Source organism: Schistocerca serialis, chromosome 1 (genome assembly GCF_023864345.2).
Source record: "Schistocerca serialis cubense isolate TAMUIC-IGC-003099 chromosome 1, iqSchSeri2.2, whole genome shotgun sequence".
Classification (NCBI taxonomy): Eukaryota; Metazoa; Arthropoda; class Insecta; order Orthoptera; family Acrididae; genus Schistocerca; species Schistocerca serialis.
In genome coordinates this window covers 426,793,151-426,806,083 of record NC_064638.1, presented here as the reverse complement: position 1 = coordinate 426,806,083, position 12,933 = coordinate 426,793,151, and the positions used below count along the sequence as shown (strand labels likewise).

The 12,933-nt window shown below is 50.8% G+C and overlaps 3 pseudogenes; all 3 read right to left on the bottom strand.

Annotated features, from left to right (window-relative positions):
• Positions 1-2,516: 2,516 nt before the first annotated feature.
• Positions 2,517-2,729, bottom strand: LOC126423534 (U2 spliceosomal RNA; annotated as a pseudogene).
• A 3,272-nt stretch (positions 2,730-6,001) lies between these two features.
• Positions 6,002-6,214, bottom strand: LOC126422170 (U2 spliceosomal RNA; annotated as a pseudogene).
• A 5,484-nt stretch (positions 6,215-11,698) lies between these two features.
• Positions 11,699-11,911, bottom strand: LOC126421429 (U2 spliceosomal RNA; annotated as a pseudogene).
• Positions 11,912-12,933: the final 1,022 nt, after the last annotated feature.

Below are 12,933 nucleotides of genomic sequence, written 5' to 3'. Positions count from 1 at the left end.
GGGGTTGGTCTGAATATCAGGCGTAAGGAACCAGTCGATTGGCACATAGTCCAGTGTAGTCCCACCGATCAGCGCTAATAGCACACGTGCAAGGTCCCACACTTCTGTGACGTGAGGGCATAAGAGACGATGCTCTCTGGTGTCTACGTCACCACATCGGCCGCAAGCAGCCGAGGGCCATAGGCGGATGGCCGCCAAGCGATGATTAGTGGGTATTAAATTGTTTACAACGCGATACCATAGCGCTGAAACTTCTGTGGGGAGGGCTGGGTGGTTGATATTAGCCCAAGCTTGGTGCCAGATGACCGATGGTCGTCTGTCCTCCAATTTATGTGGTGTGGGCTGGCTCTCGAAGCGCCTAGTAAAGGCGCTTTGATGTGCGTGCCTTGTCGGTGGCCACTGTTAGGACGTAACTTTGATTGAGGTAATAGACCTCCGGAATGTAATATGTGTCAAACATACTGGTTCACGCGCCGATTGTGGGCGATAACGGTCGAAAAGCACCGCTGTTGTCCCACCTGGGTCAATCTCACGCAAAGTGGCGATACGGTGAATCAGGATTGCCGCACATTTGCGGGGAAAGTCAATGAGTCCAAGGCCACCATCGACCTTTGGCAGTGTACAAGTCTGTGCATCAACTTTGAATAGTGCATGCCGCCACAACAGGCAATATACTGTTTGTGAGATGGCTCTGCTGGTTTGTTTCGGTAGCGTAAGGAGTTGTGCTACATACCATGCCCGTTATAGGATGTAAGTATTAATCAGTTGGATTCAATGATGGAGGTCGAGTCGTCGATCAGTGTGACTCACGCAAAGTCCTCTGATGCGCGTGAGAATCCGCCTGCACGTGAGTGTTAAGATGCGCTGCGGACAGGCAGTCACCTCAAGACCCAAGATACGTTGTTCCCCTACAATCCGGAACCATGGGCGCTCGATGGTCAATGATCGTGGTCCTAGTGGGATTAGCACCATTTTGTTGACTTTTAACATGGCACCGGATGCTCGTTCATAAACGTGGAGGACTCGGCGAACTGAATCGATGTCCCTGGCGTTTGCTACAAACACACCTACACCATCCGCGTATGCCGCACTGCGGAAGGTGACGCCTGGGAAAGGAACACCATCGACCATTCGTCCGATGTCACGCAGCACGGGGTCCAAAGCGATAAAATACACTGACAAGGGACACCCTTGTCGAACTGATCGTCTGATGGGAATTGGTCGTGATCTGCAGCCGTTCACAATGATTGTGGAATTTGCTCCATCCAAGAAGTGCCGGATGACTCTTATGAAGTGCTCCCCGAAACCCATCCGCGACATAACGGCCAGCAGGTAAGGATGGGAGACCCTATCGAAGGCACCGGCGAAATCTAGGAATCAATTGCAGCCGGGGTTCGAGCGTCGGCGGTGGGTGAGTAAGACAGCATCACGGTATATAGAAGCAGCGGTGAAGGTGGTTCGATTCGAAACGCCACATGATTGAGTGGGACAAAGTACCTTATTCATTACCTGTTTAAGACGTGAAGCCACACTTCGTGCCACCAACTTATAAACAGTGTTAAGAACGGTGATGGGACGTACGTCTCTAGCCCGACAGTCGACTGTGACCTTTGGATTAAGGGCAATACGTACAGCTAGAAAATCGGCGGGTAGCTCGCAACCAGCAAAAATCTCCTCGCACATTTTGCAGGAGCGGTCTCCTAACAGGCCGGAAAATCTAGCACTTCAATTAGTACTGGAATGGCACAATCGAAGGGCGGTATCCTTGCGGAGTACCGCCACAGATGAAAAACCGCAGTGTCAGGGCCTAAATGCTTGCAGCATGTACGCTCCACATGTGGGAGTCACACATGGTGGTGCGGGCCGATATGGCAACAGGCGACCGTCGAAAACATCGCAAAGGCAAGTGCCGGAGGGAACGACAAAATACGAGAGCACTCGTCAACAGCCCAGTACCACCCTCCATGTCGAGGAGTAAACTGCGACTCCCATTTGAACGCCGCTAGCTGCCAGGCCAGTGGAGAAGCCGTGAGGCCGCCCCACAGCAGCGCCAGGCCGGCGCGAGCTATACTGGCGCGAGCTACACCTAGCCGAGTGCTTACATCGTCCACCGCCTACTGCATATGTGTGTGTGCGTGTGTACCACGTATTCTGCGTGCGTGCGGCGGCGACGACGACGACGACGACGACGTTCGCGAGGAGCTAAGGTTATAACTCCAAAAAATATTATTAAAATTATCTGCGATAGGACCATAAGAGACGCTAACGAGGCATCCGAAGGCACTGTCCTGTGCCACCATAAATTACCAGCCTAGCGTAATGCGGCTGCAAGTGCGGTCTGGCTAACACCAAAAAAAAAAAAAAATTCTTAAGATAATTTTAAATTAATTAAAAGAAATCGTGGTGTGTAAGCAACTAACTACTGGGCACATCAACCACTACGACAAGTTTTGCTACCAGCGGAATATCTGATCACTGCAGAATGTTAACCCATTTCAGGCTGTGTTTTAATTAATTTTAGGTGGGCCGATCCCGACGGTACTGCAATGCCGGGCCAACCCGCGACAGAGGTGGAGCAAGCCCCAAGCACTCCGTCATAAGCCAAAAATGAGTTTAATATTCTGGTCGTGCAATGCAGGACGTATCAGATATTAAGCTGGTAAGAGCAGATACTACACTTTTTTTCCCTCCTACCTCCCCTATAGCCCTACCTTTTCCTCTCCAAAAATGCCGCCATCCTCTAGTGTCGACGCAGCACGTAAAGCAGGGTGTTGTTAGCAGCAAGACTTATTGCCATAAACCGAAAATAAAAGCGGAGGCATACTCTGCTATGCCTCAGGGGGCGACGACACACTCCTCAGAAACACACTTCCCTCTGCAGGTGTGAGGCAAGTGATGATGCTAAAAACTAAATAGAAAGAAATAAATAAAGACAGAAATGAAGGCAAAAAAAAAAAAAACAGCGACGGTAGCACACTCAAACGAAACTGGCGAGATAATCCCATAGCCCATAGAATTAACGAAGTAATAATCCCCTAAGATAGATTATGTGTTTTCCAATTTTCCAATAATGTTTCATACAACGTTCACACAATTTCCATGTCACCAATTTCCATATTATCAGTATCATAGAGCAGTCTACTCTAGTGATGCCCAGAAGGCCAATATCAAACCTGGGGTATGGTTAAATCAAGAGTAGTTTGAAAGTCCGAGTGACAAAGATCCAGGGGTACACTCAGGCAATTCTTATACGAGGTGCCTTACTCAGCCTGGACCACCTTTTGATAACCATGAACCATTGCAACTTTAAGAAATCTTGCAAAAGTAATGGTATATTTCCGGTCACATTCCGCCAGGCGATGCTGGCTCCAAAGGTAGTCCATGAAAGAGACAGCATCGGTGAGGCAAAGGTCATAGATCGTGAAAATGGTGTGGCCCAAGAGCCACACCACTGCGTTATGTCGTTTTCGGGGGTTGGTCTGAATATCAGGCGTAAGGAACCAGTCGATTGGCACATAGTCCAGTGTAGTCCCACCGATCAGCGCTAATAGCACACGTGCAAGGTCCCACACTTCTGTGACGTGAGGGCATAAGAGACGATGCTCTCTGGTGTCTACGTCACCACATCGGCCGCAAGCAGCCGAGGGCCATAGGCGGATGGCCGCCAAGCCATCATTAGTGGGTATTAAATTGTTTACAACGCGATACCATAGCGCTGAAACTTCTGTGGGGAGGGCTGGGTGGTTGATATTAGCCCAAGCTTGGTGCCAGATGACCGATGGTCATCTGTCCTCCAATTTATGTGGTGTGGGCTGGCTCTCGAAGCGCCTAGTAAAGGCGCTTTGATGTGCGTGCCTTGTCGGTGGCCACTGTTAGGACGTAACTTTGATTGAGGTAATAGACCTTGACTGCCGTCATCCGGAATGTAATATGTGTCAAACATACTGGTTCACGCGCCGATTGTGGGCGATAACGGTCGAAAAGCACCGCTGTTGTCCCACCTGGGTCAATCTCACGCAAAGTGGCGATACGGTGAATCAGGATTGCCGCACATTTGCGAGGAAAGTCAATGAGTCCAAGGCCACCATCGACCTTTGGCAGTGTACAAGTCTGTGCATCAACTTTGAATAGTGCATGCCGCCACAACAGGCAATATACTGTTTGTGAGATGGCTCTGCTGGTTTGTTTCGGTAGCGTAAGGAGTTGTGCTACATACCATGCCCGTTATAGGATGTAAGTATTAATCAGTTGGATTCAATGATGGAGGTCGAGTCGTCGATCAGTGTGACTCACGCAAAGTCCTCTGATGCGCGTGAGAATCCGCCTGCACGTGAGTGTTAAGATGCGCTGCGGACAGGCAGTCACCTCAAGACCCAAGATACGTTGTTCCCCTACAATCCGGAACCATGGGCGCTCGATGGTCAATGATCGTGGTCCTAGTGGGATTAGCACCATTTTGTTGACTTTTAACATGGCACCGGATGCTCGTTCATAAACGTGGAGGACTCGGCGAACTGAATCGATGTCCCTGGCGTTTGCTACAAACACACCTACACCATCCGCGTATGCCGCACTGCGGAAGGTGACGCCTGGGAAAGGAACACCATCGACCATTCGTCCGATGTCACGCAGCACGGGGTCCAAAGCGATAAAATACACTGACAAGGGACACCCTTGTCGAACTGATCGTCTGATGGGAATTGGTCGTGATCTGCAGCCGTTCACAATGATTGTGGAATTTGCTCCATCCAAGAAGTGCCGGATGACTCTTATGAAGTGCTCCCCGAAACCCATCCGCGACATAACGGCCAGCAGGTAAGGATGGGAGACCCTATCGAAGGCACCGGCGAAATCTAGGGATCAATTGCAGCCGGGGTTCGAGCGTCGGCGGTGGGTGAGTAAGACAGCATCACGGTATATAGAAGCAGCGGTGAAGGTGGTTCGATTCGAAACGCCACATGATTGAGTGGGACAAAGTACCTTATTCATTACCTGTTTAAGACGTGAAGCCACACTTCGTGCCACCAACTTATAAACAGTGTTAAGAACGGTGATGGGACGTACGTCTCTAGCCCGACAGTCGACTGTGACCTTTGGATTAAGGGCAATACGTACAGCTAGAAAATCGGCGGGTAGCTCGCAACCAGCAAAAATCTCCTCGCACATTTTGCAGGAGCGGTCTCCTAACAGGCCGGAAAATCTAGCACTTCAATTAGTGCTGGAATGGCACAATCGAAGGGCGGTATCCTTGCGGAGTACCGCCACAGATGAAAAACCGCAGTGTCAGGGCCTAAATGCTTGCAGCATGTACGCTCCACATGTGGGAGTCACACATGGTGGTGCGGGCCGATATGGCAACAGGCGACCGTCGAAAACATCGCAAAGGCAAGTGCCGGAGGGAACGACAAAATACGAGAGCACTCGTCAACAGCCCAGTACCACCCTCCATGTCGAGGAGTAAACTGCGACTCCCATTTGAACGCCGCTAGCTGCCAGGCCAGTGGAGAAGCCGTGAGGCCGCCCCACAGCAGCGCCAGGCCGGCGCGAGCTATACTGGCGCGAGCTACACCTAGCCGAGTGCTTACATCGTCCACCGCCTACTGCATATGTGTGTGTGCGTGTGTACCACGTATTCTGCGTGCGTGCGGCGGCGACGACGACGGCGACGACGACGACGTTCGCGAGGAGCTAAGGTTATAACTCCAAAAAATATTATTAAAATTATCTGCGATAGGACCATAAGAGACGCTAACGAGGCATCCGAAGGCACTGTCCTGTGCCACCATAAATTACCAGCCTAGCGTAATGCGGCTGCAAGTGCGGTCTGGCTAACACAAAAAAAAAAAAAATTTCTTAAGATAATTTTAAATTAATTAAAAGAAATCGTGGTGTGTAAGCAACTAACTACTGGGCACATCAACAACTACGACAAGTTTTGCTACCAGCGGAATATCTGATCACTGCAGAATGTTAACCCATTTCAGGCTGTGTTTTAATTAATTTTAGGTGGGCCGATCCCGACGGTACTGCAATGCCGGGCCAACCCGCGACAGAGGTGGAGCAAGCCCCTAGCACTCCGTCATAAGCCAAAAATGAGTTTAATATTCTGGTCGTGCAATGCAGGACGTATCAGATATTAAGCTGATAAGAGCAGATACTACACTTTTTTTCCCTCCTACCTCCCCTATAGCCCTACCTTTTCCTCTCCAAAAATGCCGCCATCCTCTAGTGTCGACGCAGCACGTAAAGCAGGGTGTTGTTAGCAGCAAGACTTATTGCCATAAACCGAAAATAAAAGCGGAGGCATACTCTGCTATGCCTCAGGGGGCGACGACACACTCCTCAGAAACACACTTCCCTCTGCAGGTGTGAGGCAAGTGATGATGCTAAAAACTAAATAGAAAGAAATAAATAAAGACAGAAATGAAGGCAAAAAAAAAAAAACAGCGACGGTAGCACACTCAAACGAAACTGGCGAGATAATCCCATAGCCCATAGAATTAACGAAGTAATAATCCCCTAAGATAGATTATGTGTTTTCCAATTTTCCAATAATGTTTCATACAACGTTCACACAATTTCCATGTTACCAATTTCCATATTATCAGTATCATAGAGCAGTCTACTCTAGTGATGCCCAGAAGGCCAATATCAAACCTGGGGTATGGTTAAGTCAAGGGTGGTTTGAAAGTCCGAGTGACAAAGATCCAGGGGTACACTCAGGCAATTCTTATACGAGGTGCCTTACTCAGCCTGGACCACCTTTTGACAACCATGAACCATTGCAACTTTAAGAAATCTTGCAAAAGTAATGGTATATTTCCGGTCACATTCCGCCAGGCGATGCTGGCTCCAAAGGTAGTCCATGAAAGAGACAGCATCGGTGAGGCAAAGGTCATAGATCGTGAAAATGGTGTGGCCCAAGAGCCACACCACTGCGTTATGTCGTTTTCGGGGGTTGGTCTGAATATCAGGCGTAAGGAACCAGTCGATTGGCACATAGTCCAGTGTAGTCCCACCGATCAGCGCTAATAGCACACGTGCAAGGTCCCACACTTCTGTGACGTGAGGGCATAAGAGACGATGCTCTCTGGTGTCTACGTCACCACATCGGCCGCAAGCAGCCGAGGGCCATAGGCGGATGGCCGCCAAGCCATCATTAGTGGGTATTAAATTGTTTACAACGCGATACCATAGCGCTGAAACTTCTGTGGGGAGGGCTGGGTGGTTGATATTAGCCCAAGCTTGGTGCCAGATGACCGATGGTCGTCTGTCCTCCAATTTATGTGGTGTGGGCTGGCTCTCGAAGCGCCTAGTAAAGGCGCTTTGATGTGCGTGCCTTGTCGGTGGCCACTGTTAGGACGTAACTTTGATTGAGGTAATAGACCTTGACTGCCGTCATCCGGAATGTAATATGTGTCAAACATACTGGTTCACGCGCCGATTGTGGGCGATAACGGTCGAAAAGCACCGCTGTTGTCCCACCTGGGTCAATCTCACGCAAAGTGGCGATACGGTGAATCAGGATTGCCGCACATTTGCGGGGAAAGTCAATGAGTCCAAGGCCAGCATCGACCTTTGGCAGTGTACAAGTCTGTGCATCAACTTTGAATAGTGCATGCCGCCACAACAGGCATTATACTGTTTGTGAGATGGCTCTGCTGGTTTGCTTCGGTAGCGTAAGGAGTTGTGCTACATACCATGCCCGTTATAGGATGTAAGTATTAATCAGTTGGATTCAATGATGGAGGTCGAGTCGTCGATCAGTGTGACTCACGCAAAGTCCTCTGATGCGCGTGAGAATCCGCCTGCACGTGAGTGTTAAGATGCGCTGCGGACAGGCAGTCACCTCAAGACCCAAGATACGTTGTTCCCCTACAATCCGGAACCATGGGCGCTCGATGGTCAATGATCGTGGTCCTAGTGGGATTAGCACCATTTTGTTGACTTTTAACATGGCACCGGATGCTCGTTCATAAACGTGGAGGACTCGGCGAACTGAATCGATGTCCCTGGCGTTTGCTACAAACACACCTACACCATCCGCGTATGCCGCACTGCGGAAGGTGGCGCCTGGGAAAGGAACACCATCGACCATTCGTCCGATGTCACGCAGCACGGGGTCCAAAGCGATAAAACACACTGACAAGAGACACCCTTGTCGAACTGATCGTCTGATGGGAATTGGTCGTGATCTGCAGCCGTTCACAATGATTGTGGAATTTGCTCCATCCAAGAAGTGCCGGATGACTCTTATGAAGTGCTCCCCGAAACCCATCCGCAACATAACGGCCAGCAGGTAAGGATGGGAGACCCTATCGAAGGCACCGGCGAAATCTAGGGATCAATTGCAGCCGGGGTTCGAGCGTCGGCGGTGGGTGAGTAAGACAGCATCACGGTATATAGAAGCAGTGGTGAAGGTGGTTCGATTCGAAACGCCACATGATTGAGTGGGACAAAGTACCTTATTCATTACCTGTTTAAGACGTGAAGCCACACTTCGTGCCACCAACTTATAAACAGTGTTAAGAACGGTGATGGGACGTACGTCTCTAGCCCGACAGTCGACTGTGACCTTTGGATTAAGGGCAATACGTACAGCTAGAAAATCGGCGGGTAGCTCGCAACCAGCAAAAATCTCCTCGCACATTTTGCAGGAGCGGTCTCCTAACAGGCCGGAAAATCTAGCACTTCAATTAGTGCTGGAATGGCACAATCGAAGGGCGGTATCCTTGCGGAGTACCGCCAGAGATGAAAAACCTTTTTTTTTTTTTTTTTTTTTTTTTTCTTTGTTGTAATTTGGACACCCCATACAAGGTGGGCTGGCAGCGGAACAGTGTACTCCGCTCTTCAGCCATAAGCAGTACAATAAAAAAGAAAGGGAGACAGACATGTAACAGAATGGCGGTTTAAAAAACAGGAGATACAATAGTTAAAAAACATGAAGCCGTTCACACTTGATGAAACAAACAAGAAAAACCGTCGGCACTGGGCACAAACACTGACGAGGTAGATGACACACGTGAACGAAGGAGCGTGGATGGCGAAAAACACTGAGGCACAGACACGACGGCACAGACACTAAAACGAGGGCGATGATCTCCGGCGCGCGAAAGTTCACGAGGCGTGTGCGAGTCCGGGGACCTGCCAAGAGAGGAGGGGGAGGAGGAGGAGGAGGAGGGGGAGTGGGAATGCGAGAGGGGAGAGCAGGGACGCCACGGGCAGGGGGAAGAGGGGGGAGAGAGGAAGGGGGAGGGGAAGCCCGGAAGAAGAGGGGGTAGGGAGGGGAAGGGGGAGAAGGAAAGAGAAGGGAAGGGAAGAGAAAGGAGGGAGGGTGCCGAAGGGAAAGGACATCAGGAGGGAGGGGGGGCAGGGTCAAAGTTGACAGGAGGGGTAGATGGAGGGGACGAGGACATCATCAGGGAGAGGGAGCTGGCGGAAACCACCTTGGGAGAGGGTAAGGAGGGTGGAGAGATGGAGACCAGGTGGGACGTGGGAGTACAGGCGCGGCAGCGGGCGGGGGTGGGAGAGGATCGGGGAGACGAGCAGGTGAGGAGGATCGAGTTTACGGGAGGTGTATAGGATTCGTATCCTTTCGAGGATGAGGAGGAGGTGGGGGAAGGGGATAAGGTCATACAGGATCCGCGTGGGGGAAGGGAGACGGATGTGATAGGCAAGGCGGAGAGCATGGCGTTCAAGGATTTGGAGGGATTTATAAAAGGAAGGGGGGGCGGAGATCCAGGCTGGATGGGCGTAACAGAGGATAGGGCGGATGAGGGACTTATAGGTGTGGAGGATGGTGGAGGGGTCCAGACCCCACGTTCGGCCGGAAAGGAGCTTGAGGAGACGGAGGCGGGAACGTGCCTTGGCTTGGATTGTCTGGAGATGGGGAGTCCAGGAGAGGCGACGGTCGAGGGTGACGCCAAGGTACTTAAGGGTGGGGGTGAGAGCGATGGGACGGCCATAAACGGTGAGATAGAAATCAAGGAGGCGGAAGGAGGGAGTGGTTTTGCCTACAATGATCGCCTGGGTTTTGGAAGGATTGACCTTGAGCAACCACTGGTTGCACCAAGCGGTGAACCGGTCAAGATGGGATTGGAGAAGGTGTTGGGAGCGTCGCAGGGTGGGGGCAAGGGCAAGGAAGGCGGTGTCATCGGCAAACTGGAGAAGGTGGACGGGGGGTGACGGCGGCGGCATGTCCGCCATGTACAACAAGTACAGAAGGGGGGAGAGGACGGAGCCTTGGGCCACACCGGCGGAGGGGAAAAAGGTGTAGGAATCGGTGTTATGGATGGTGACATAGGAAGGACGGCGGGAGAGAAAGGAACCGATCAGACGAACGTAGTTAATGGGAAGGGCGAAGGTTTGGAGCTTGAAGAGGAGACCGGAATGCCATACGCGGTCATATGCGCGTTCGAGGTCAAGAGAGAGGAAGATTGCGGAGCGACGGGAATTGAGCTGTTCGGAAAGGAGATGAGTGAGGTGAAGAAGAAGATCGTCGGAAGAGAAGGACGGCCGAAAGCCACACTGGGTAACGGGGAGGAGGCGGTGCTGGCGGAGATGCTGGTGGATGCGGCGGGTGAGGATAGATTCCAGGACCTTGCTGAAGACCGAGGTAAGGCTGATGGGACGGTAGGAGGAGACGGCGGACGGCGGTTTGCCAGGTTTGAGGAACATGAGGATACGGGAGGTTTTCCACAGGTCGGGGTAGTAACCGGTGGACAGGACTACATTGTAGAGCCTGGCCAGGGTGGAGAGAAAAGAGACAGGAGCTTCACGAAGGTGACGGTAGGTGACACGATCGTGACCAGGAGCGGTGTTACGTTTGGTGCGGAGTGTATTGATGAGATCCTGTGTGGTGATGGGGGCATTAAGGTCCGTGTGTGGAATGTTGTCCAAGTACTGGATACCAGGAGCGAGGGGAGGGACAGAGGTGTCAGTTTGATCGCGGATATCTGGGAAGAGGGATGAAAAACCGCAGTGTCAGGGCCTAAATGCTTGCAGCATGTACGCTCCACATGTGGGAGTCACACATGGTGGTGCGGGCCGATATGGCAACAGGCGACCGTCGAAAACATCGCAAAGGCAAGTGCCGGAGGGAACGACAAAATACGAGAGCACTCGTCAACAGCCAAGTACCACCCTCCATGTCGAGGAGTAAACTGCGACTCCCATTTGAACGCCGCTAGCTGCCAGGCCAGTGGAGAAGCCGTGAGGCCGCCCCACAGCAGCGCCAGGCCGGCGCGAGCTATACTGGCGCGAGCTACACCTAGCCGAGTGCTTACATCGTCCACCGCCTACTGCATATGTGTGTGTGCGTGTGTACCACGTATTCTGCGTGCGTGCGGCGGCGACGACGACGACGACGACGACGTTCGCGAGGAGCTAAGGTTATAACTCCAAAAAATATTATTAAAATTATCTGCGATAGGACCATAAGAGACGCTAACGAGGCATCCGAAGGCACTGTCCTGTGCCACCATAAATTACCAGCCTAGCGTAATGCGGCTGCAAGTGCGGTCTGGCTAACACCAAAAAAAAAAAAATTTCTTAAGATAATTTTAAATTAATTAAAAGAAATCGTGGTGTGTAAGCAACTAACTACTGGGCACATCAACAACTACGACAAGTTTTGCTACCAGCGGAATATCTGATCACTGCAGAATGTTAACCCATTTCAGGCTGTGTTTTAATTAATTTTAGGTGGGCCGATCCCGACGGTACTGCAATGCCGGGCCAACCCGCGACAGAGGTGGAGCAAGCCCCTAGCACTCCGTCATAAGCCAAAAATGAGTTTAATATTCTGGTCGTGCAATGCAGGACGTATCAGATATTAAGCTGATAAGAACAGATACTACACTTTTTTTCCCTCCTACCTCCCCTATAGCCCTACCTTTTCCTCTCCAAAAATGCCGCCATCCTCTAGTGTCGACGCAGCACGTAAAGCAGGGTGTTGTTAGCAGCAAGACTTATTGCCATAAACCGAAAATAAAAGCGGAGGCATACTCTGCTATGCCTCAGGGGGCGACGACACACTCCTCAGAAACACACTTCCCTCTGCAGGTGTGAGGCAAGTGATGATGTTAAAAACTAAATAGAAAGAAATAAATAAAGACAGAAATGAAGGCAAAAAAAAAAAAACAGCGACGGTAGCACACTCAAACGAAACTGGCGAGATAATCCCATAGCCCATAGAATTAACGAAGTAATAATCCCCTAAGATAGATTATGTGTTTTCCAATTTTCCAATAATTTTTCATACAACGTTCACACAATTTCCATGTTACCAATTTCCATATTATCAGTATCATAGAGCAGTCTACTCTAGTGATGCCCAGAAGGCCAATATCAAACCTGGGGTATGGTTAAGTCAAGAGTAGTTTGAAAGTCCGAGTGACAAAGATCCAGGGGTACACTCAGGCAATTCTTATACGAGGTGCCTTACTCAGCCTGGACCACCTTTTGATAACCATGAACCATTGCAACTTTAAGAAATCTTGCAAAACTAATGGTATATTTCCGGTCACATTCCGCCAGGCGATGCTGGCTCCAAAGGTAGTCCATGAAAGAGACAGCATCGGTGAGGCAAAGGTCATAGATCGTGAAAATGGTGTGGCCCAAGAGCCACACCACTGCGTTATGTCGTTTTCGGGGGTTGGTCTGAATATCAGGCGTAAGGAACCAGTCGATTGGCACATAGTCCAGTGTAGTCCCACCGATCAGCGCTAATAGCACACGTGCAAGGTCCCACACTTCTGTGACGTGAGGGCATAAGAGACGATGCTCTCTGGTGTCTACGTCACCACATCGGCCGCAAGCAGCCGAGGGCCATAGGCGGATGGCCGCCAAGCGATGATTAGTGGGTATTAAATTGTTTACAACGCGATACCATAGCGCTGAAACTTCTGTGGGGAGGGCTGGGTGGTTGATATT